Raw genomic sequence first — 24111 nt, 5'->3', positions numbered from 1 at the left:
TCCCAATACAGAAAACTGCATAAACCCTGCCCCACAGTCAGATCCCATCATTAGCCTATCCATGGCAGAGACAATCGTCCCTGTTTGTCAACCTGTTAGTAGCAACTTTAACCTGCTCACATACGCTGGTGATTCTCCCTTCTCACTATACAATCGTCCTCTGGAACGCTCTGGATATGCTATGGGATCTGCCGTCCTATCCTTAGGTTGTTCCAAATCTGACCATCTTACTTCTTTTTCCATTTGCAGGCTTCCTTCAGGGTCGCACTCCCTCCTCCTGCCTCGAGGGTAGATTATCTTTCCTCATCCGACATGTCTTGTCTCCAACTAGTGTGACTATCTTCCCCTTCTCTGTTGTCTAGGTTCAGTCTACTTAAGGACAATGCTCTACGTTCGTGATTGAATGGAATTTATTCTTTGCTTCATGATTGAAATACTAGGGATGGATCCCTCTTCCCTCGACTTCCATACTTACTACCTTCCTTTCATTCTTGATAGACCTTATCAATCTTTTCTGCATTTTCGGCATTGTTGAATGCGACCCTAGATGCCCCTGCCGTTGCTTCATTTATCAGAAGGAACTCTTCCACTCTGTCTCATTGTATTCTGGGCTAGGCCCTACTGGTTCTTTAAGAATGAGACTGGTATCAAGACCTTGCTGTCTTCTTTTTCATTCTATTTCTTCATCTAGTTCTCTTCGCTTTCTCGCATCCCTTCTAATTATTTCTTCCTGTTGCCATTGTTCTTCTCTCCTTACTCCTTCCCTCGCTTCTTTCCTCTTTTTCCCTTCATCTCTGCAATCTTTTGTCCCTTAGTCTTTGTGCTTCCCCCTATTTTCTATTGCTCTCTGTCTATTGCCATACTTTCTTTGTTATTCTGTCTGTTCTTTTTTCTTTTGCTCCTCCTGACATATCTATTGACGTGGCTCCAAGCTCTTCCTTCTCTGTTCATCTTCTTTCAATCTCTTCTCTCTTTCTTTATCTTTTCTTTCTTGTTTATCCTTATCTTCTCTTTGCCTAACTTTCTCAATGCTTTTTCCATCTATCTTAAGTAATATCTGTCCTTCTACCCATTTGTTCTGCACAACCGCTATCTCGTCAGCTCTATCCTTCTCTCCTTTCCATCTCTTAATTTCCTTGTCTATTTCTGTAGAAAAATTTGACCGCTCACTCTTTTCTTCTTTGTCTCATATGATCTTATAGATCTCTTCTTATCTCTTATACTCCACTGGACTATCATTGGTGCATTAAGCGGGAGCTTCGTATATTGGATTACTATACCCTGTCCCCGCTTTCAGCTTTAAAGGATATAAGCCTATTTCTTCCATACTAGCGCGTTTTTTACTTCATGCGAGGCAAGGGCAGCTGAGGGCTTAACACCTTCCTCCTTTCCTCCTTACGCTGACTAAACACTCTTCAGGTGGGAAATCTTCCATCTCTGTCTGGTACATTTTCCAGAGCTCTAGAATTGCTAACCTTTTTTCTAATTTCTTCCCTGTGTACGCAGCATGCAAGCATGTCATCATGTATTGCAATATCGCTTTTGGCAGTGATCCCCCTTGTGGCCATGGCATGAACATTTTATCTGCTGTGCCTTTCACCCATTCTGCACTATACTGTTTGAGCTTGGGCATGTGCTTTGGCAGAGTCTTACATAAGTGCATAAGAGGAGTGTCTCACACAATGACAAGTCTCAATTGACTGTACATTCTTACCATACTGTTAAATAAACTTTATACTTTGCTTAAATCACCACTTTTTCAATGCCTTTACAACATCAAATATGAGCGTGCACCATCAATCGCCGATCAAGCCTCTGATTTCTTAATTAGCTATGTCTACGTTTTGATTGGTACCGATCGCTTTACTAGGTTCCATCACTATTGCTTCCTCAACTTTGTTCAATTATTTCTATCACTCTTTGATATTTTAACTCAACAAACAACATACAGACTAGTCCACTTTACACATTAACAAACATTGTGATCACATTTTTCTCTTTCGCCTTTACTTATACCCTGTACAGGGTTTTAGACGTCACCTTACGTAAACCTGTTTACACGTTATATGTTTCTGTTTTACCCCGTTGGGATATGAAATGTCTCCTTCTGAAACTACCTTGAGCCAGGACTCTAGGGGCTAACTCTTCTTTACACAATATTTCCTGTTACTCAAACATTATCACAACCTCATCTCCTTCATTTGTCATTCCCTTTAGTCTAATCACCATTGTTTTTTTAATCAACTCGAGGACTTTGGTATGGACTCCTCCTTCAATCCGACCACTTTGCCTTCCATCCTCAGAGTGCCAGTGGAAAAAGGTCAGGGATTTTGTCAAAGGGGGACCTGCCCATCGTCAAGGTGCTTCTTGCAAATGTATTTCTATTGGCCACTTTCCACAGGAAATCGGCTAATGGCAGAGGATGCCTGATCGTCCGAAATTCTGGAGACAAACTAGTTTGGATCTTTTCCAACTATCTGCACCTCTACCACATGAGCATATCGCACTTTGGGTATCGTGCATGCAATGGATGGGGATGCAGAATAACTCTGACACCAAATAATCGACCAACTCAAAAAGATGTTAAAGGTGCTGTTTTAATATCAATTATCTAGAACAGTTACAATGGACATCAACAGACAGTCGCTGGAGCTCTCAATTAATTTCACATGAAAACAGCCTTATATTCAGAAAATACATCAGACGTGACGTCATTCTACGTGGCAAATGAGAAAAACTTACAAGGCATTGTGATACTTTCAAGGGGCCCATCTAAGTTTACTTTGTATAAGGGGTGGGATTGTGATTGTATATCCACTGTCAGGTGGACAACGGATGCCTACCTCGAAAACATGTCATCTTCAACACTATTAACTTATCTTATATTATCTTAAGTATAGTAAAGTGCATTTTTCATCTGGATGCATCATGGCACTACACTGTAGAGATGAAGGCCAACTATGGAGGGAAACATACTAAAAAAGAAAGGTTTTCAGAGCCTGCCGAAAAAGAAGGTAGGCCTCAAAATCACGCAGACAAAAAGGGAGAGCATTCCATGTCTTTGCCACCACCACTGAAAAAGACCACCCCCCTACATGGGAGAGTCAGACCCTCAGGTGCTGGATAGTTTTCATGGATTCAGAACAAAGAGGCCTGGTGGGTTTATAAGGACAGAACTTCTATTGTTGATATTCAGCTCTCCTTTTGTAAAAGACTTTGTGGACCAGACACAGCGACTCAAACTTAATGCGTTGTTCGACTGGAAGCCAATGGAGCTGGCGCAGAAACAGTGTCATATGTGCACCAAACGGGGGATGGAGAACTGCTCTAGCTGCCACATTCTGCAGCAGCTGCAGATGATGGAGCAGGTGATATGGGAGAGCTAAATATAATGCATTACAGTAGTCAATGTTACTGATTACCAGAGATGATATCACCGGGGCATGGAACTTGAAAGGAACACAAGGTAGGACTGTCCGTAGGATCCATAGTTTCAAATGGGCCTTCTGACACATATGGGAGACTGTTTGCCATGGATAGTGAGGACGACATTTTTACCCCCATGTCCTTCACTGATGAAACGGGAAGGGGAAAGGGGACATGGCTCACAGGCCAGAATTCAGGGGTTCGTAATAGAGAGGTGGTAGAAGTACCCACCATCAAGACCTCGGTTTTCTCACCATTCATTTTGAGCCAGTTCAAAGCCATCCAGTCACCAACTGCCTGTAGACAACTCCTCAGATGACCCACCGTCTCAGGCAATAATTTGCGTGTTGTTAGGAGTTAAGGTGAGCTTTTGGTTAAGGTTTGCAAAGTTTGAGTTGGGCGATTTTGTCGATAGCACGGAGGACAGTGGTGTTATATAGATCAACCATGTCAGTTGGATAGGCAGGTGAATGGGTGTTCTCAGTGATAGTGCCTAGCAGGGAGAGCAGGTTAGTGTGTTTGATATTGCGGGTGTTTCTTGTAAGAGATGCAGGGGCGAGGTGTGGGATGGTTTGTGCGAAGTTTGTTTGGTGAAGGAGAAGGTAATGATGTTGTAGCCTTACCACGGACAGGGGGAGTTGGCTGTGATATTTGTTGACATGTTTGGATCTGCAAGACAATCTAAGGTTCGACCTTTGTCGTGGGTAGGTAATTCAATGCACTCAGTGAGTCCTTGGGCGGTGATTGTGTTTTGGATAACAATAGCCTTGGGATCTAGGCAGTCATAAAGGCCAAGGTTAAAATCACCTAGTAAGATAAATCTGGATGATGGCTTGGTGTCCCTAAATAGGAGGAGAGGTAAGTCCTCGTCGAAGGATTGAAGTGGGGCTGGTGGTCTATATAGGACGTCTATGGTGGTGGTAGCAGTGTTGGGGAGAGAGAGTTTAAGTGAGAGTAATTCCCCTGTGGGAAATGCTTGGTTGGGTGATTCTATAATGGAAAGGCAGTATTTGGCAATCAGGTCGACTCCCCTCCTTTGGCTGAGGTTCTGTCTTTCCTGTATACTGTGTATCCCTCTGAGATGGCTAGTGAGAGTGCTGGGCCTGCTGCTGCATGGAGCCACGTTTCTGTGACTTCAAGTAGGTTAAGTTTGATAGTAGTGATAAGGTGAGATATGTCCAGGGCGTGGGCTAATAGTGACCTACCATTGATAAGTCCACCCTTGATGGCTATGTCATTAGTGGCAATGGTCAGTGAAGGGTCGGGTGATGCAATAGTGACCAAGGAGGGAATAAAGGCATTTATTATGCTTTCCACTGCTGGTGCAGGCAATTGGGCTCTATGACTGATGTCTGGAACAGGCAGGACAATTGGCTTAATGGGAGCAGGATGCAATTGGGCACTATCTATAATGCATGGAACGGGCAACACAATTGGCTCAGTGGGAGGAAAATGCAATTGGGCACTATCAGTAATGCATGGAACAGGCAACACAATTGTCTCAATGGTAGCAGAATGCAATTGGGCACCATCTCTAATGCATGGAACAGGCAACACAATTGGCTCAATAGAACCAGAATGCAATAGGGCACTATCATTAATGCATGGAACAGGCAACACAATTGGCTCAATAGAAGCAGAATGCAATTGGGAACTATCACTAATGCATGGAGCTGGCAAAACAATTGGCTCAATGGGAGCTGAATGCAATGGTACAAAATCAGAAATGCATGGAATAGGCAACACAATTGTCTCAATGGAAGCAGAATGCAATTGGGCACTATCTCTAATGCATGAAACAAGCAACACAATTGGCTCAGTGGGAGTAGATTGTAATTGGACACTATCTCTAATGCATAGAACAGGCAACACAATTGGCTCAATAGAAGCAGAAAGCAATTGTGCACTATCTCTAATGCATGAAACAGGGAAACAATTGGCTCAATGGAAGCAGAATGCAACTGGGTGCTATCTCTAATACATGGAACAGGCAACACAATTGGCTTAGTTGGATTAGAATGCAATTGGGCACTATTAGTAATGCATAAAACAGGCAACCCAATTGGCCCAATAGAAGCACAATGCAATTGGGCACTATCTCTAAATCATGGAACAGGCAATGCAATTGGCTCAATAGAAGCACAATGCAATTGGGCACTATCTCTAATGCATGAAACAGGCAACATAATTGGCTCAATGGAAACAGAAATCAATTGAGCACTATCTCTGATGCATGGAACAAGCAACACAATTGGCTCAATAGAAGCAGAATGCAATAGGGCACTATCAGTAATGCAAGGAGCAGGCAACATAATTGTCTCAATGGAGCAGAATGCAACTGGGAACTATCTCTAGTACATGGAACAGGCAACATAATTGGCTCAATGGAAACAGAATGCAATTGAGCATTATCTCTAATGCATGGAAAGGCAACACAATTGGCTCAATAGAAGCAGAATGCAACAGGGCACTGCCTCTAATGCATGGAGCAAATAACACAATTGGCTCAGCAGGAGTAGAATGCAATTGGGCACTATCTCTAATGCATGGAACAGGCAACACAATTGGCTCAATAGAACCAGAAAGCAATTGATCACTATCTCTAAGGCTTGGAACAGGCAACACAATTGCCTCAGTGGGATTAGAATGCAATTGGGCACTATTAATATTGCATAAAACAGGCAACACAATTGGCTTACTAGAAGCAGAATGCAATTGGGCTCTTTCTCTAATGCATGGACAAGGCAACACACTTGGCGCAATGGGAGCAGAATGCAATTGGGCACTGTCTCTAATGCATGGAACAGGCAACACAATTGGCTCAATAGAAGCAGAATGCAATTGGGCACTATCAGTACTGCAAGGAACATGCAACACAATTGGCTCAGTGGGATTAGAATGCAATTGGGCACTATTAGTTATGCATAAAACAGGCAAGACAAATGGCTCAATAGTAGCACAATACAATTGCGCACTATCTCTAATGCATGGAAAAGGCAACACAATTGGCTCAATAGAAGCAGAATGCAATTGGGCACTATCTATAATGCATGGAACAGGCAACATAATTGGCTCAATGGAAACAGAATGCAATTGAGCACTATCTCTAATGCATAGAACAGGTAACACAATTGGCTCAATGGGAGCAGAATGCAATTGGGCAATATCTCTAGTGCATGGAACAGGCAACATAATTGGCGCAAAGGAAACAGAATGCAATTGAGCACTATCTCTAATGCGTGGAAAATGCAACACAATTGGCTCAATAGAAGCAGAATGCAATAGGCAACTCTCTCTAATGCATGGAACAGGCAACACAATTGGCTCAATGGGAGCAAAATGCAATTGGGCACTATCAGCAATGCAGGGAGCAGGCAACACAATTGGCTCAGTGGGAGCAGAATGCAATTGGGCACTATCTCTAATGCATGGAACAGGCAACACAATTGGGTCAGTGGGATTAGAATGCAATTGGACACTATTAGTTATGCATAAAACAGGCAATACAAATGCCTCAATAGTAGCACAATGCAATTGTGCACTATCTCTAATGCATGGAACATGCAACACAATTGGCTCAATAGAAGCAGAATGCAATAGGGAACTCTCTCTAATGCATGGAACATGCAACACAATTGGCTCAATAGAAGCAGAATGCAATAGGGAACTCTCTCTAATGCATGGAACAGGCAACACAATTGGCTCAATGGGAGCAAAATGCAATTGGGTACTATCAATAATGCATGGAACAGGCAACACAATTGGGTCAGTAGGAGTCGATTGCAATTGGACACTCTCTCTAATGCATGGAAAAGGCAACACAATTGGCTCAATAGAAGCAGAAAGCAATTGTGAACTATCTCTAAGGCTTGGAACAGGCAACACAATTGGCTCAGTGGGATTAGAATGCCACTGGGCACTATTAATAAGGCATACAACAGGCAAGACAATTGGCTCAATAGAAGCAGAATGCAATTGGGCACTTTCTCTAATGCATGGAACAGGCAACACACTTGGCTCAATGGGAGCAGAATACAATTGGGCACTGTCTCTAATGCATGGAACAGGCAACACAATTGGCTCAATAGAAGCAGAATGCAATTGGGCACTATCAGTAATGCAAGGAACAGGCAACACAATTGGCTCAGTGGGATTAGAATGCAATTGGGCACTATTAGTTATGCATAAAACAGGCAATACAAATGCCTCAATAGTAGCACAATGCAATTGTGCACTATCTCTAATGCATGGAACAGGCAACACAATTGGCTCAATAGAAGCAGAATGCAATTAGGCACTATCTATAATGCATGGAAGAGGCAACATAATTGGCTCAATGGAAACAGAAAGCAATTGAGCACTATCTCTAATGCATAGAACAGGTAACACAATTGGCTCAATGGGAGCAGAATGCAATTGGGCAATATCTCTAGTGCATGGAACAGGCAACATAATTGGCGCAAAGGAAACAGAATGCAATTGAGCACTATCTCTAATGCGTGGAAAATGCAACACAATTGGCTCAATAGAAGCAGAATGCAATAGGCAACTCTCTCTAATGCATGGAACAGGCAACACAATTGGCTCAATGGGAGCAAAATGCAATTGGGCACTATCAGCAATGCAGGGAGCAGGCAACACAATTGGCTCAGTGGGAGCAGAATGCAATTGGGCACTATCTCTAATGCATGGAACAGGCAACACAATTGGGTCAGTGGGATTAGAATGCAATTGGACACTATTAGTTATGCATAAAACAGGCAATACAAATGCCTCAATAGTAGCACAATGCAATTGTGCACTATCTCTAATGCATGGAACATGCAACACAATTGGCTCAATAGAAGCAGAATGCAATAGGGAACTCTCTCTAATGCATGGAACATGCAACACAATTGGCTCAATAGAAGCAGAATGCAATAGGGAACTCTCTCTAATGCATGGAACAGGCAACACAATTGGCTCAATGGGAGCAAAATGCAATTGGGTACTATCAATAATGCATGGAACAGGCAACACAATTGGGTCAGTAGGAGTCGATTGCAATTGGACACTCTCTCTAATGCATGGAAAAGGCAACACAATTGGCTCAATAGAAGCAGAAAGCAATTGTGAACTATCTCTAAGGCTTGGAACAGGCAACACAATTGGCTCAGTGGGATTAGAATGCCACTGGGCACTATTAATAAGGCATACAACAGGCAAGACAATTGGCTCAATAGAAGCAGAATGCAATTGGGCACTTTCTCTAATGCATGGAACAGGCAACACACTTGGCTCAATGGGAGCAGAATGCAATTGGGCACTGTCTCTAATGCATGGAACAGGCAACACAATTGGCTCAATAGAAGCAGAATGCAATTGGGCACTATCAGTAATGCAAGGAACAGGCAACACAATTGGCTCAGTGGGATTAGAATGCAATTGGGCACTATTAGTTATGCATAAAACAGGCAATACAAATGCCTCAATAGTAGCACAATGCAATTGTGCACTATCTCTAATGCATGGAACAGGCAACACAATTGGCTCAATAGAAGCAGAATGCAATTAGGCACTATCTATAATGCATGGAAGAGGCAACATAATTGGCTCAATGGAAACAGAATGCAATTGAGCACTATCTCTAATGCATGGAACAGCTAACACAATTGGCTCAATGGGAGGAGAATGCAACTGGGCAATATCTCTAGTGCATGGAACAAGCAACATATTTGGCGCAAAGGAAACAGAATGCAATTGAGCACTATTTCTAATGCGCGGAACATGCAACACAATTGGCTCAATAGAAGCAGAATTCAATAGGGAACTCTCTCTAATGCATGGAACAGGCAACACAATTGGCTCAATGGGAGCAAAATGCAATTGGGCACTATCAGTAATGCATGGAACAGGCAACACAATTGGGTTAGTGGGAGTCGATTGCAATTGGACACTCTCTCAAATGCATGGAAGAGGCAACATAATTGGCTCAATGGAAACAGAATGCAATTGAGCACTATCTCTAATGCATGGAACAGGTAACACAATTGGCTCAATGGGAGGAGAATGCAACTGGGCAATATCTCTAGTGCATGGAACAAGCAACATATTTGGCGCAAAGGAAACAGAATGCAATTGAGCACTATCTCTAATGCGCGGAACATGCAACACAATTGGCTCAATAGAAGCAGAATTCAATAGGGAACTCTCTCTAATGCATGGAACAGGCAACACAATTGGCTCAATGGGAGCAAAATGCAATTGGGCACTATCAGTAATGCATGGAACAGGCAACACAATTGGGTTAGTGGGAGTCGATTGCAATTGGACACTCTCTCTAATGCATGGAAAAGGCAACACAATTGGCTCAATTGAAGCAGAAAGCAATTGTGAACTATCTCTAAGGCTTGGAACAGGCAACACAATTGGCTCAGTGGGATTAGAATGCCATTGGGCACTATTAATAATGCATAAAACAGGCAACACAATTGGCTCAATAGAAGCAGAATGCAATTGGGCACTTTCTCTAATGCATGGAACAGGCAACACACTTTGCTCAATGGGAGCAGAATGCAATTGGGCACTGTCTCTAATGCATGGAACAGGCAACACAATTGGCTCAATAGAAGCAGAATGCAATTGGGCACTATCAGTAATGCAAGGAACAGGCAACACAATTGGCTCAGTGGGATTAGAATGCAATTGGGCACTATTAGTTATGCATAAAACAGGCAATACAAATGCCTCAATAGTAGCACAATGCAATTGTGCACTATCTCTAATGCATGGAACAGGCAACACAATTGGCTTAATAGAAGCAGAATGTAATTAGGCACTATCTACAATGCGTGGAATAGGCAACATAATTGGCTCAATGGAAACAGAATGCAATTGAGCACTATCTCTAATGCATGGAACAGGTAACACAATTGGCTCAACGGGAGGAGAATGCAACTGGGCAATATCTCTAGTGCATGGAACAGGCAACATATTTGGCGCAAAGGAAACAGAATGCAATTGAGCACTATCTCTAATGCGTGGAACATGCAACACAATTGGCTCAATAGAAGCAGAATGCAATAGGGAACTCTATCTAATGCATGGAACAGGCTACACAATTGGCTCAATGGGAGCAAAATGCATTTGGGCAGTATCAGTAATGCAGGGAGCAGGCAACACAATTGGCTCAGTGGGAGCAGAATGCAATTGGGCACTATCTCTAATGCATTGAACAGGCAACACAATTGGGTCAGTGGGAGTCGATTGCAATTGGACACTCTCTCTAATGCATGGAAACGGCAACATAATTGGCTCAATGGAAACAGAATGCAATTGAGCACTATCTCTAATGCATGGAACAGGTAACACAATTGGCTCAATGGGAGGAGAATGCAACTGGGCAATATCTCTAGTGCATGGAACAAGCAACATATTTGGCGCAAAGGAAACAGAATGCAATTGAGCACTATCTCTAATGCGCGGAACATGCAACACAATTGGCTCAATAGAAGCAGAATTCAATAGGGAACTCTCTCTAATACATGGAACAGGCAACACAATTGGCTCAGTTGGATTAGAATGTAATTGGGCACTATTAGTAATGCATAAAACAGGCAACCCAATTGGCTCAATAGAAGCACAATGCAATTGGGCACTATCTCTAAATCATGGAACAGGCAACGCAATTGGCTCAATAGAAGCACAATGCAATTGGGCACTATCTCTAATGCATGGAACAGGCAACATAATTGGCTCAATGGAAACAGAAATCAATTGAGCACTATCTCTGATGCATGGAACAAGCAACACAATTGGCTCAATAGAAGCAGAATGCAATAGGGCACTATCAGTAATGCAAGGAGCAGGCAACACAATTGTCTCAATGGGAGCAGAATGCAACTGGGAACTATCTCTAGTACATGGAACAGGCAACATAATTGGCTCAATGGAAACAGAATGCAATTGAGCATTATCTCTAATGCATGGAAAGGCAACACAATTGGCTCAATAGAAGCAGAATGCAACAGGGCACTACCTCTAATGCATGGAGCAAATAACACAATTGGCTCAGCAGGAGTAGAATGCAATTGGGCACTATCTCTAATGCATGGAACAGGCAACACAATTGGCTCAATAGAACCAGAAAGCAATTGATCACTATCTCTAAGGCTTGGAACAGGCAACACAATTGCCTCAGTGGGATTGGAATGCAATTGGGCACTATTAATAATGCATAAAATAGGCAACACAATTGGCTTACTAGAAGCAGAATGCAATTGGGCCCTTTCTCTAATGCATGGACAAGGCAACACACTTGGCGCAATGGGAGCAGAATGCAATTGGGCACTGTCTCTAATGCATGGAACAGGCAACACAATTGGCTCAATAGAAGCAGAATGCAATTGGGCACTATCAGTACTGCAAGGAACATGCAACACAATTGGCTCAGTGGGATTAGAATGCAATTGGGCACTACTAGTTATGCATAAAACAGGCAAGACAAATGGCACAATACAATTGCGCACTATCTCTAATGCATGGAAAAGGCAACACAATTGGCTCAATAGAAGCAGAATGCAATTGGGCACTATCTATAATGCATGGAACAGGCAACATAATTGGCTCAATGGAAACGGAATGCAATTGAGCACTATCTCTAATGCATAGAACAGGTAACACAATTGGCTCAATGGGAGCAGAATGCAATTGGGCAATATCTCTAGTGCATGGAACAGGCAACATAATTGGCGCAAAGGAAACAGAATGCAATTGAGCACTATCTCTAATGCGTGGAAAATGCAACACAATTGGCTCAATAGAAGCAGAATGCAATAGGCAACTCTCTCTAATGCATAGAACAGGCAACACAATTGGCTCAATGGGAGCAAAATGCAATTGGGCACTATCAGCAATGCAGGGAGCAGGCAACACAATTGGCTCAGTGGGAGCAGAATGCAATTGGGCACTATCTCTAATGCATGGAACAGGCAACACAATTGGGTCAGTGGGATTAGAATGCAATTTGAAACTATTAGTTATGCATAAAACAGGCAATACAAATGCCTCAATAGTAGCACAATGCAATTGTGCACTATCTCTAATGCATGGAACAGGCAACACAATTGGCTCAATAGAAGCAGAATGCAATTAGGCACTATCTATAATGCATGGAATAGGCAACATAATTGGCTCAATGGAAACAGAATGCAATTGAGCACTATCTCTAATGCATGGAACAGGTAACACAATTGGCTCAATGGGAGGAGAATGAAACTGGGCAATATCTCTAGTGCATGGAACAGGCAACATATTTGGCGCAAAGGAAAAAGAATGCAATTGAGCACTATCTCTAATGCGTGGAACATGCAACACAATTGGCTCAATAGAAGCAAAATGCAATAGGGAACTCTCTCTAATGCATGGAACAGGCAACACAATTGGCTCAATGGGAGCAAAATGCAATTGGGCACTATCAGTAATGCATGGAACAGGCAACACAATTGGGTTAGTGGGAGTCGATTGCAATTGGACACTCTCTCTAAGGCTTGGAACAGGCAACACAATTGGCTCAGTGGGATTAGAATGCCATTGGGCACTATTAATAATGCATAAAACAGGCAACACAATTGGCTCAATAGAAGCAGAATGCAATTGGGCACTTTCTCTAATGCATGGAACAGGCAACACACTTGGCTCAATGGGAGCAGAATGCAATTGGGCACTGTCTCTAATGCATGGAACAGGCAACACAATTGGCTCAATAGAAGCAGAATGCAATTGGGCACTATCAGTAATGCAAGGAACAGGCAACACAATTGGCTCAGTGGGATTATAATGCAATTGGGCACTATTAGTTATGCATAAAACAGGCAATACAAATGCCTCAATAGTAGCACAATGCAATTGTGCACTATCTCTAATGCATGGAACAGGCAACACAATTGGCTTAATAGAAGCAGAATGTAATTAGGCACTATCTACAATGCGTGGAATAGGCAACATAATTGGCTCAATGGAAACAGAATGCAATTGAGCACTATCTCTAATGCATGGAACAGGTAACACAATTGGCTCAATGGGAGGAGAATGCAACTGGGCAATATCTCTAGTGCATGGAACAGGCAACATATTTGGCGCAAAGGAAACAGAATGCAATTGAGCACTATCTCTAATGCGTGGAACATGCAACACAATTGGCTCAATAGAAGCAGAATGCAATAGGGAACTCTATCTAATGCATGGAACAGGCTACACAATTGGCTCAATGGGAGCAAAATGCATTTGGGCAGTATCAGTAATGCAGGGAGCAGGCAACACAATTGGCTCAGTGGGAGCAGAATGCAATTGGGCACTATCTCTAATGCATTGAACAGGCAACACAATTGGGTCAGTGGGAGTCGATTGCAATTGGACACTCTCTCTAATGCATGGAAACGGCAACATAATTGGCTCAATGGAAACAGAATGCAATTGAGCACTATCTCTAATGCATGGAACAGGTAACACAATTGGCTCAATGGGAGGAGAATGCAACTGGGCAATATCTCTAGTGCATGGAACAAGCAACATATTTGGCGCAAAGGAAACAGAATGCAATTGAGCACTATCTCTAATGCGCGGAACATGCAACACAATTGGCTCAATAGAAGCAGAATTCAATAGGGAACTCTCTCTAATGCATGGAACAGGCAACACAATTGGCTCAATGGGAGCAAAATGCAATTGGGCACTATCAGTAATGCATGGAACAGGCAACACAATTGGGTTAGTGGGAGTCGATTGCAATTGGACACTCTCTCTAATGCATGGAAAAGGCAACACAATTGTCTCAATGGAAGCAAAATGCAACTGGGCGCTATCTCTAATGCATGGTACAGGCAGCACAATTGGCTCAGTGGGATTAGAATGCAATTGAGCACTATTAGTAATGCATAAAACAGGCAACACAATTGGCCCAATAGAAGCACAATGCAATTGGGCACTATCTCTAATGCATGAAACAGGTAACGCAATTGGCTCAATAGAAGCACAATGCAATTGGGCACTTTCTCTAATGCATGGAACCGGCAACATAATTGGCTCATTGGAAACAGAATGCAATTGAGCACTATCTCTGAAGCATAGAACAAGCAACACAACTGGCTCAATAGAAGCAGAATCCAATTGAGCACTATCAGTAATGCATGGAGCAGGCAACACAATTGTCTCAATGGGAGCAGAATGTAATTGGGCACTATTTCTAGTGCATGGAAGAGGCAACATAATTGGCTCCATGGAAACAGAATGCAATTGAGCACTATCTCTAATGCATGGAACAGCTAACACAATTGGCTCAATGGGAGGAGAATGCAACTGGGCAATATCTCTAGTGCATGGAACAAGCAACATATTTGGCGCAAAGGAAACAGAATGCAATTGAGCACTATTTCTAATGCGCGGAACATGCAACACAATTGGCTCAATAGAAGCAGAATTCAATAGGGAACTCTCTCTAATGCATGGAACAGGCAACACAATTGGCTCAATGGGAGCAAAATGCAATTGGGCACTATCAGTAATGCATGGAACAGGCAACACAATTGGGTTAGTGGGAGTCGATTGCAATTGGACACTCTCTCAAATGCATGGAAGAGGCAACATAATTGGCTCAATGGAAACAGAATGCAATTGAGCACTATCTCTAATGCATGGAACAGGTAACACAATTGGCTCAATGGGAGGAGAATGCAACTGGGCAATATCTCTAGTGCATGGAACAAGCAACATATTTGGCGCAAAGGAAACAGAATGCAATTGAGCACTATCTCTAATGCGCGGAACATGCAACACAATTGGCTCAATAGAAGCAGAATTCAATAGGGAACTCTCTCTAATGCATGGAACAGGCAACACAATTGGCTCAATGGGAGCAAAATGCAATTGGGCACTATCAGTAATGCATGGAACAGGCAACACAATTGGGTTAGTGGGAGTCGATTGCAATTGGACACTCTCTCTAATGCATGGAAAAGGCAACACAATTGGCTCAATAGAAGCAGAAAGCAATTGTGAACTATCTCTAAGGCTTGGAACAGGCAACACAATTGGCTCAGTGGGATTAGAATGCCATTGGGCACTATTAATAATGCATAAAACAGGCAACACAATTGGCTCAATAGAAGCAGAATGCAATTGGGCACTTTCTCTAATGCATGCAACAGGCAACACACTTGGCTCAATGGGAGCAGAATGCAATTGGGCACTGTCTCTAATGCATGGAACAGGCAACACAATTGGCTCAATAGAAGCAGAATGCAATTGGGCACTATCAGTAATGCAAGGAACAGGCAACACAATTGGCTCAGTGGGATTATAATGCAATTGGGCACTATTAGTTATGCATAAAACAGGCAATACAAATGCCTCAATAGTAGCACAATGCAATTGTGCACTATCTCTAATGCATGGAACAGGCAACACAATTGGCTTAATAGAAGCAGAATGTAATTAGGCACTATCTACAATGCGTGGAATAGGCAACATAATTGGCTCAATGGAAACAGAATGCAATTGAGCACTATCTCTAATGCATGGAACAGGTAACACAATTGGCTCAATGGGAGGAGAATGCAACTGGGCAATATCTCTAGTGCATGGAACAGGCAACATATTTGGCGCAAAGGAAACAGAATGCAATTGAGCACTATCTCTAATGCGTGGAACATGCAACACAATTGGCTCAATAGAAGCAGAATGCAATAGGGAACTCTATCTAATGCATGGAACAGGCTACACAATTGGCTCAATGGGAGCAAAATGCATTTGGGCAGTATTAGTAATGCAGGGAGCAGGCAACACAATTGGCTCAGTGGGAGCAGAATGCAATTGGGCACTATCTCTAATGCATTGAACAGGCAACACAATTGGGTCAGTGGGAGTCGATTGCAATTGGACACTCTCTCTAATGCATGGAAACGGCAACATAATTGGCTCAATGGAAACAGAATGCAATTGAGCACTATCTCTAATGCATGGAACAGGTAACACAATTGGCTCAATGGGAGGAGAATGCAACTGGGCAATATCTCTAGTGCATGGAACAAGCAACATATTTGGCGCAAAGGAAACAGAATGCAATTGAGCACTATCTCTAATGCGCGGAACATGCAACACAATTGGCTCAATAGAAGCAGAATTCAATAGGGAACTCTCTCTAATGCATGGAACAGGCAACACAATTGGCTCAATGGGAGCAAAATGCAATTGGGCACTATCAGTAATGCATGGAACAGGCAACACAATTGGGTTAGTGGGAGTCGATTGCAATTGGACACTCTCTCTAATGCATGGAAAAGGCAACACAATTGTCTCAATGGAAGCAAAATGCAACTGGGCGCTATCTCTAATGCATGGTACAGGCAGCACAATTGGCTCAGTGGGATTAGAATGCAATTGAGCACTATTAGTAATGCATAAAACAGGCAACACAATTGGCCCAATAGAAGCACAATGCAATTGGGCACTATCTCTAATGCATGAAACAGGTAACGCAATTGGCTCAATAGAAGCACAATGCAGTTGGGCACTTTCTCTAATGCATGGAACCGGCAACATAATTGGCTCATTGGAAACAGAATGCAATTGAGCACTATCTCTGAAGCATAGAACAAGCAACACAACTGGCTCAATAGAAGCAGAATCCAATTGAGCACTATCAGTAATGCATGGAGCAGGCAACACAATTGTCTCAATGGGAGCAGAATGTAATTGGGCACTATTTCTAGTGCATGGACCAGGCAACATAATTGGCTCCATGGAAACAGAATGCAATTGAGCACTATCTCTAATGCATGGAACAGGCAACAGAATTGGCTCAATAGAAGCAGAATGCAATTGACACTATCGGTAATGCATGGAGCAGGCAAAACAATTGGCTCAATGGGAGCTGAATGCAATTGGACAAAATCAGAAATGCATGGAATAGGCAACAAAATTGTCTCAATGGAAGCAGAATGCAATTGGGCACTATCTCTAATGCACGGAACAGGCCACACAATTGGCTCAGTGGGATTAGAATGCAATTGGGCACTATTAGTAATGCATAAAACAGGCAACCCAATTTGCTCAATAGAAGCACAATGCAATTGGGTACTATCTCTAATGCATGGAACAGGCAACGCAATTGGCTTAAAAGAAGCACAATGCAATTGGGTGCTATCTCTAATGCATGGAACAGGCAGCACAATTGGCTCAGTGGGATTAGAATGCATTTGGGCACTATTAGTAATGCATAAAACAGGCAACAGAATTGGCTCAATAGAAGCACAATGCAATTGGGCACTATCTCTAATGCATAAAACAGGCAACGCAATTGGCTCAATAGAAGCACAATGCAATTGGACACTATCTCTAATGCATGGAACAGGCAAAATAATTGGCTCAATGGAAACAGAAAGCAATTGAGCACAATCTCTGATGCATGGAACAAGCAACACAATTGGCTCAATAGAAGCAGAATGCAATTGGGCACTATCAGTAATGCATGGAACAGTCAACACAATTGTCTAATTGGGAGCAGAATACAACTGGGCAATATCTCTAGTACATGGAACAGGCAACATACTTGGCTCAATTGAAACAGAATGCAATTGAGCATTATCTCTAATGCATGGAACAGGCAACACAATTGGCTCAATAGAAGCAGAATGCAACAGGGCACTACCTCTAATGCATGGAGCAAATAACACAATTGGCTCAGTGGGAATAGAATGCAACTGGGCACTATCTCTAATGCATGGAACAGGCAACACAATTGGCTCAATAGAACCAGAAAGCAATTGATCACTATCTCTAAGGCTTAGAACAGGCAACACAATTGGCTCAGTGGGATTAGAATGCCATTGGGCACTATTAATAATGCATAAAACAGGCAACACAATTGGCTCAATAGAAGCAGAAAGCAATTGGGCACTTTCTCTAATGCATGGAACAGGCAATACACTTGGCTCAATGGGAGCAGAATGCAATTGGGCACTGTCTCTAATGCATGGAACAGGCAACACAATTGGCTCAATAGAAGCAGAATGCAATTGAGCACTATCTCTAATGCATGGAACAGATAACACAATTGGCTCAATTGGAGGAGAATGCAACTGGGCAATATCTCTAGTGCATGGAACAGGCAACATATTTGGCGCAAAGGAAACAGAATGCATTTGAGCACTATCTCTAATGCATGGAACAGGTAACACAATTGGCTCAATGGGAGGAGAATGCAACTGGGCAATATCTCTAGTGCATGGAACAGGCAACACAATTGGGTAAGTGGGAGTCGATTGCAATTGAACACTCTCTCTAATGCATGGAAAAGGCAACACAATTGGCTCAATAGAAGCAGAAAGCAATTGTGAACTATCTGTAATGCATGAAACAGGGAACATAATTGGCTGAATGGAAGCAAAATGCAACTGGGTGCTATCTCTAATGCATGGAACAGGCAGCACAATTGGCTCAGTGGGATTAGAATGCAATTGGGCACTATTAGTAATGCATAAAACATGCAACACAATTGGCTCAGTGGGATTAGAATGCAATTGGGCACTATTAGTTATGCATAAAACAGGCAATACAAATGCCTCAATAGTAGCACAATGCAATTGTGCACTATCTCTAATGCATGGAACAGGCAACACAATTGGCTCAATAGAAGCAGAATGCAATTAGGCACTATCTATAATGCATGGAATAGGCAACATTATTGGCTCAATGGAAACAGAATGCAGTTGAGCACTATCTCTAATGCATGGAACAGGTAACACAATTGGCTAAATAGAAGCAGAATGCAATTGGGCACTATCAGTAATGCAAGGAACAGGCAACACAATTGGCTCAGTGGGATTAGAATGCAATTGGGCACTCTCTCTAATGCATGGAAGAGGCAACATAATTGGCTCAATAGAAGCAGAAAGCAATTGTGAACTATCTCTAAGGCTTGGAACAGGCAACACAATTGGCTCAGTGGGATTAGAATGCCATTGGGCACTATTAATAATGCATAAAACAGGCAACACAATTGGCTCAATAGAAGCAGAATGCAATTGGGCACTTTCTCTAATGCATGGAACAGGCAATACACTTGGCTCAATGGGAGCAGAATGCAATTGGGCACTGTCTCTAATGCATGGAACAGGCAACACAATTGGCTCAATAGAAGCAGAATGCAATTGGGCACTATCAGTAATGCAAGGAACAGGTAACACAATTGGCTCAGTGGGATTAGAATGCAATTGGGCACTATTAATTATGCATAAAACAGGCAATACAAATGCCTCAATAGTAGCACAATGCAATTGTGCACTATCTCTAATGCATGGAACAGGCAACACAATTGGCTCAATAGAAGCAGAATGCAGTTAGGCACTATCTATAATGCATGGAATAGGCAACATAATTGGCTCAATGGAAACATAATGCAATTGAGCACTATATCTAATGCATGGAACAGGTAACACAATTGGCTCAATGGGAGGAGAATGCAACTGGGCAAGATCTCTAGTGCATGGAACAGGCAACATATTTGGCGCAAAGGAAACAGAATGCAATTGAGCACTATCTCTAATGCATGGAACAGGTAACACAATTGGCTCAATGGGAGGAGAATGCAACTGGGCAATATCTCTAGTGCATGGAATAGGCAACACAATTGGGTCAGTGGGAGTCGATTGCAATTGAACACTCTCTCTAATGCATGGAAAAGCAACACAATTGGCTCAATAGAAGCAGAAAGCAATTGTGAACTATCTCTAATGCATGAAACAGGGAACATAATTGGCTGAATGGAAGCAAAATGCAACTGGGTGCTATCTCTAATGCATGCAACAGGCAGCACAATTGGCTCAGTGGGATTAGAATGCAATTGGGCACTATTAGTAATGCATAAAACAGGCAACACAATTGGCTCAGTAGGATTAGAATGCAATTGGGCACTATTAGTTATGCATAAAACAGGCAATACAAATGCCTCAATAGTAGCACAATGCAATTGTGCACTATCTCTGATGCATGGAACAGGCAACACAATTGGCTCAATAGAAGCAGAATGCAATTGGGCACTATCTATAATGCATGGAATAGACAACATAATTGGCTCAATGGAAACAGAATGCAATTGAGCACTATCTCTAATGCATGGAGCAGGTAACACAATTGGCTCAATAGGAGGAGAATGCAACTGGGCAATATCTGTAGTGCATGGAACAGGCAACATATTTGGAGCAAAGGAAACAGAATGCAATTGAGAACTATCTCTAATGCGTGGAAATGCAACACAATTGGCTCAATAGAAGCAGAATGCAATAGGGAACTCTCTCTAATGCATGGAACAGGCAACACAATTGGCTCAATGGGAGCAAAATGCAATTGGGCACTATCAGTAATGCAGGGAGCAGGCAACACAATTGGCTCAGTGGGAGCAGAATGCAATTGGGCACTATCTCTAATGCATGGAACAGGCAACACAATTGGGTCAGTGGGAGTCGATTGCAATTGGACACTCTCTCCAATGCCTGGAAAAGGCAACACAATTGGCTCAATAGAAACAGAAAGCAATTGTGAACTATCTCTAATGCATGAAACAGGGAACATAATTGGCTGAGTGGAAGGAAAATGCAACTGGGTGCTATCTCTAATGCATGGAACAGGCAGCACAATTGGCTCAGTGGGATTAGAATGCAATTGGGCACTATTAGTAATGCATAAAACAGGCAACACTATTGGCTCCGTGGGATTAGAATGCAATTGGGCACTATTAGTTATGCATAAAACAGGCAATACAAGTGCCTCAATAGTAGCACAATGCAATTGTGCACTATCTCTAATGCATGGAACAGGCAACACAATTGGCTCAATAGAAGCAGAATGCAATTAGGCACTATCTATTATGCATGGAATAGGCAACATCATTGGCTCAATGGAAACAGAATGCAATTGAGCACTATCTCTAATGCATGGAACAGGTAACACAATTGGCTCAATGGGAGGAGAATGCAACTGGGCAATATCTCAAGTGCCTGGAACAGGCAACATATTTGGCCCAAAGGAAACAGAATGCAATTGAGCACTATCTCTAATGCATGGAACATGCAACACAATTGGCTCAATAGAAGCAGAATGCAATAGGGAACTCTCTCTAATGCATGGAACAGGCAACACAATTGGCTCAATGGGAGCAAAATGCAATTGGGCACTATCAGTAATGCATGGAACAGGCAACACAATTGGGTCAGTGGGAGTCGATTGCAATTGGACACTCTCTCTAATGCATGGAAAAGGCAACACAATTGGCTCAATAGAAGCAGAAAGCAATTGGGCACTTTCTCTAATGCATGGAACAGGCAACACACTTGGCTCAATGGGAGCAGAATGCAATTGGGCACTGTCTCTAATGCATGGAACAGGCAACACAATTGGCTCAATAGAAGCAGAATGCAATTGGGCACTATCAGTAATGCAAGGAACAGGGAACACAATTGGCTCAGTGGGATTATAATGCAATTGGGCACTATTAGTTATGCATAAAACAGGCAATACAAATGCCTCAATAGTAGCGCAATGCAATTGTGCACTATCTCCAATGCATCGAACATGCAACACAATTGGCTCAATAGAAGCAGAATGCAATTAGGCACTATCTATAATGCATGGAATAGGCAACATAATTGGCTCAATGGAAACAGAATGCACTTGGGCAAGATCTCTAGTGCATGGAACAGGCAACATATTTGGCTCAATGGAAATAGAATGCAATTGAGCATTATCTCTAATGCATGGAACAGGCAACACACTTGGCTCAATGGGAGCAGAATACAATTGGGCACTGTCTCTAATGCATGGAACAGGCAACACAATTGGCTCAATAGAAGCAGAATGCAATAGGGCACTATCTCTAATGCATGGCGCAGGCAACACAATTGGCTCAATAGAAGCAGAATGCAATTGGGCACTATCAGTAATGCAAGGAACAGGCAGCACAATTGGCTCAGTGGGATTAGAATGCAATTGGGCACTATTAGTAATGCATAAAACAGGCAACACAATTGGCTCAATAGAAGCACAATGTAAATGCGCACTATCTCTAATGCATAGAACAGGCAACACAATTGGCTCAATAGAAGCAGAATGCAATTGGGCACTATCTATAATGCATGGAACAGACAGGATAATTGGCTCAATGGAAACAGAATGCAATCGAGCACTATCTCTAATGCATAGAACAGGTAACACAATTGGCTCAATGGGAGCAGAATGCAACTGGGCAATATCTCTAGTGCATGGAACAGGCAACATAATTGGCTCAATAGAAGCAGAATGCAATAGGGAACTCTCTCTAATGCATGGAACAGGCAACACAATTGGCTCAATGGGAGCAAAATGCAATTGGGCACTATCAGTAATGCAGGGAGCAGGCAACACAATTGGCTCAGTGGGAGCAGAATGCAATTGGGCACTATCAGTAGTGCATGGAGCAGGCAACACAATTGGCTCAATGGGAGCAGAATGCAATTGGGCACTATCTCTAATGCATGGAACAGGCAACACAATTGGCTCAGTGGGAGTACATTGCAATTGGACACTCTCTCTAATGCATGGAAAAGGCAACACAATTGGCTCAATAGAAGCAGAAAGCAATTGTGAACTATCTCTAATGCATGAAACAGGCAACATAATTGGCTCAATGGAAGCGAAATGCAACTGGGCGCTATCTCTAATGCATGGAACAGGCAGCACAATTGGCTCAGTGGGATTAGAATGCAATTGGGCACTACTAGTAATGCATAAAACAGGCAACCCAATTGGCCCAATAGAAGCACAATGCAAATGGGCACTCTCTAATGCATGAAACAGGCAACGCAATTGGCTCAATAGAAGCACAATGCAATTGGGCACTATCTCTAATGCATGGAACAGGCAACACAACTGGCTCAATAGAAGCAGAATGCAATTGAGCACTATCAGTAATGCATGGAGCAGGCAACACAATTGTCTCAATGGGAGCAGAATGTAATTGGGCACTATTTCTAGTGCATGGACCAGGCAACATAATTGGCTCAATGGAAACATAATGCAATTGAGCACTATCTCTAATGCATGGAACAGGCAACACAATTGGCTCAATAGAAGCATAATGCAGTTGGGAACTATCGGTAATGCATGGAGCAGGCAAAACAATTGGCTCAATGGGAGCTGAATGCAATTGGACAAAATCAGAAATGCATGGAATAGGCAGCACAATTGTCTCAATGGAAGAAGAATGCAATTGGGCACTATCTCGAATGCAAGAAACAGGCGACACAATTGGCTCACTGGGAGTAGATTGCAGTTGGACACTATCTCTAATGAATGGAACAGGCCACACAATTGGCTCAATAGAAGCAGAAAGCAATTGAGCACTATCTCTGATGCATGGAACAAGCAACACAATTAGCTCAATAGAAGCAGAATGCAATTGGGTACTATCAGTAATGCATGGAGCAGGCAGCACAATTGTCTCAATGGAAGCAGAATGCAATCGGGCACTATCTCTAATGCATGAAACAGGCAACACAATTGGCTCAGTGGGAATAGATTGCAATTGCACACTATCTCTAATGCATGGAACAGGTAACACAATTGGCTCAGTGGGATTAGAATGCAATTGGGCACTATTAGTAATGCATAAAACAGGCA

The sequence above is a fragment of the Ambystoma mexicanum genome, chromosome 4p (assembly GCF_040938575.1).
Source record: "Ambystoma mexicanum isolate Mex_15411 chromosome 4p, UKY_AmexF1_1, whole genome shotgun sequence".
Taxonomy (NCBI): Eukaryota; Metazoa; Chordata; class Amphibia; order Caudata; family Ambystomatidae; genus Ambystoma; species Ambystoma mexicanum.
Note: the sequence above shows the minus strand (reverse complement) of the source record.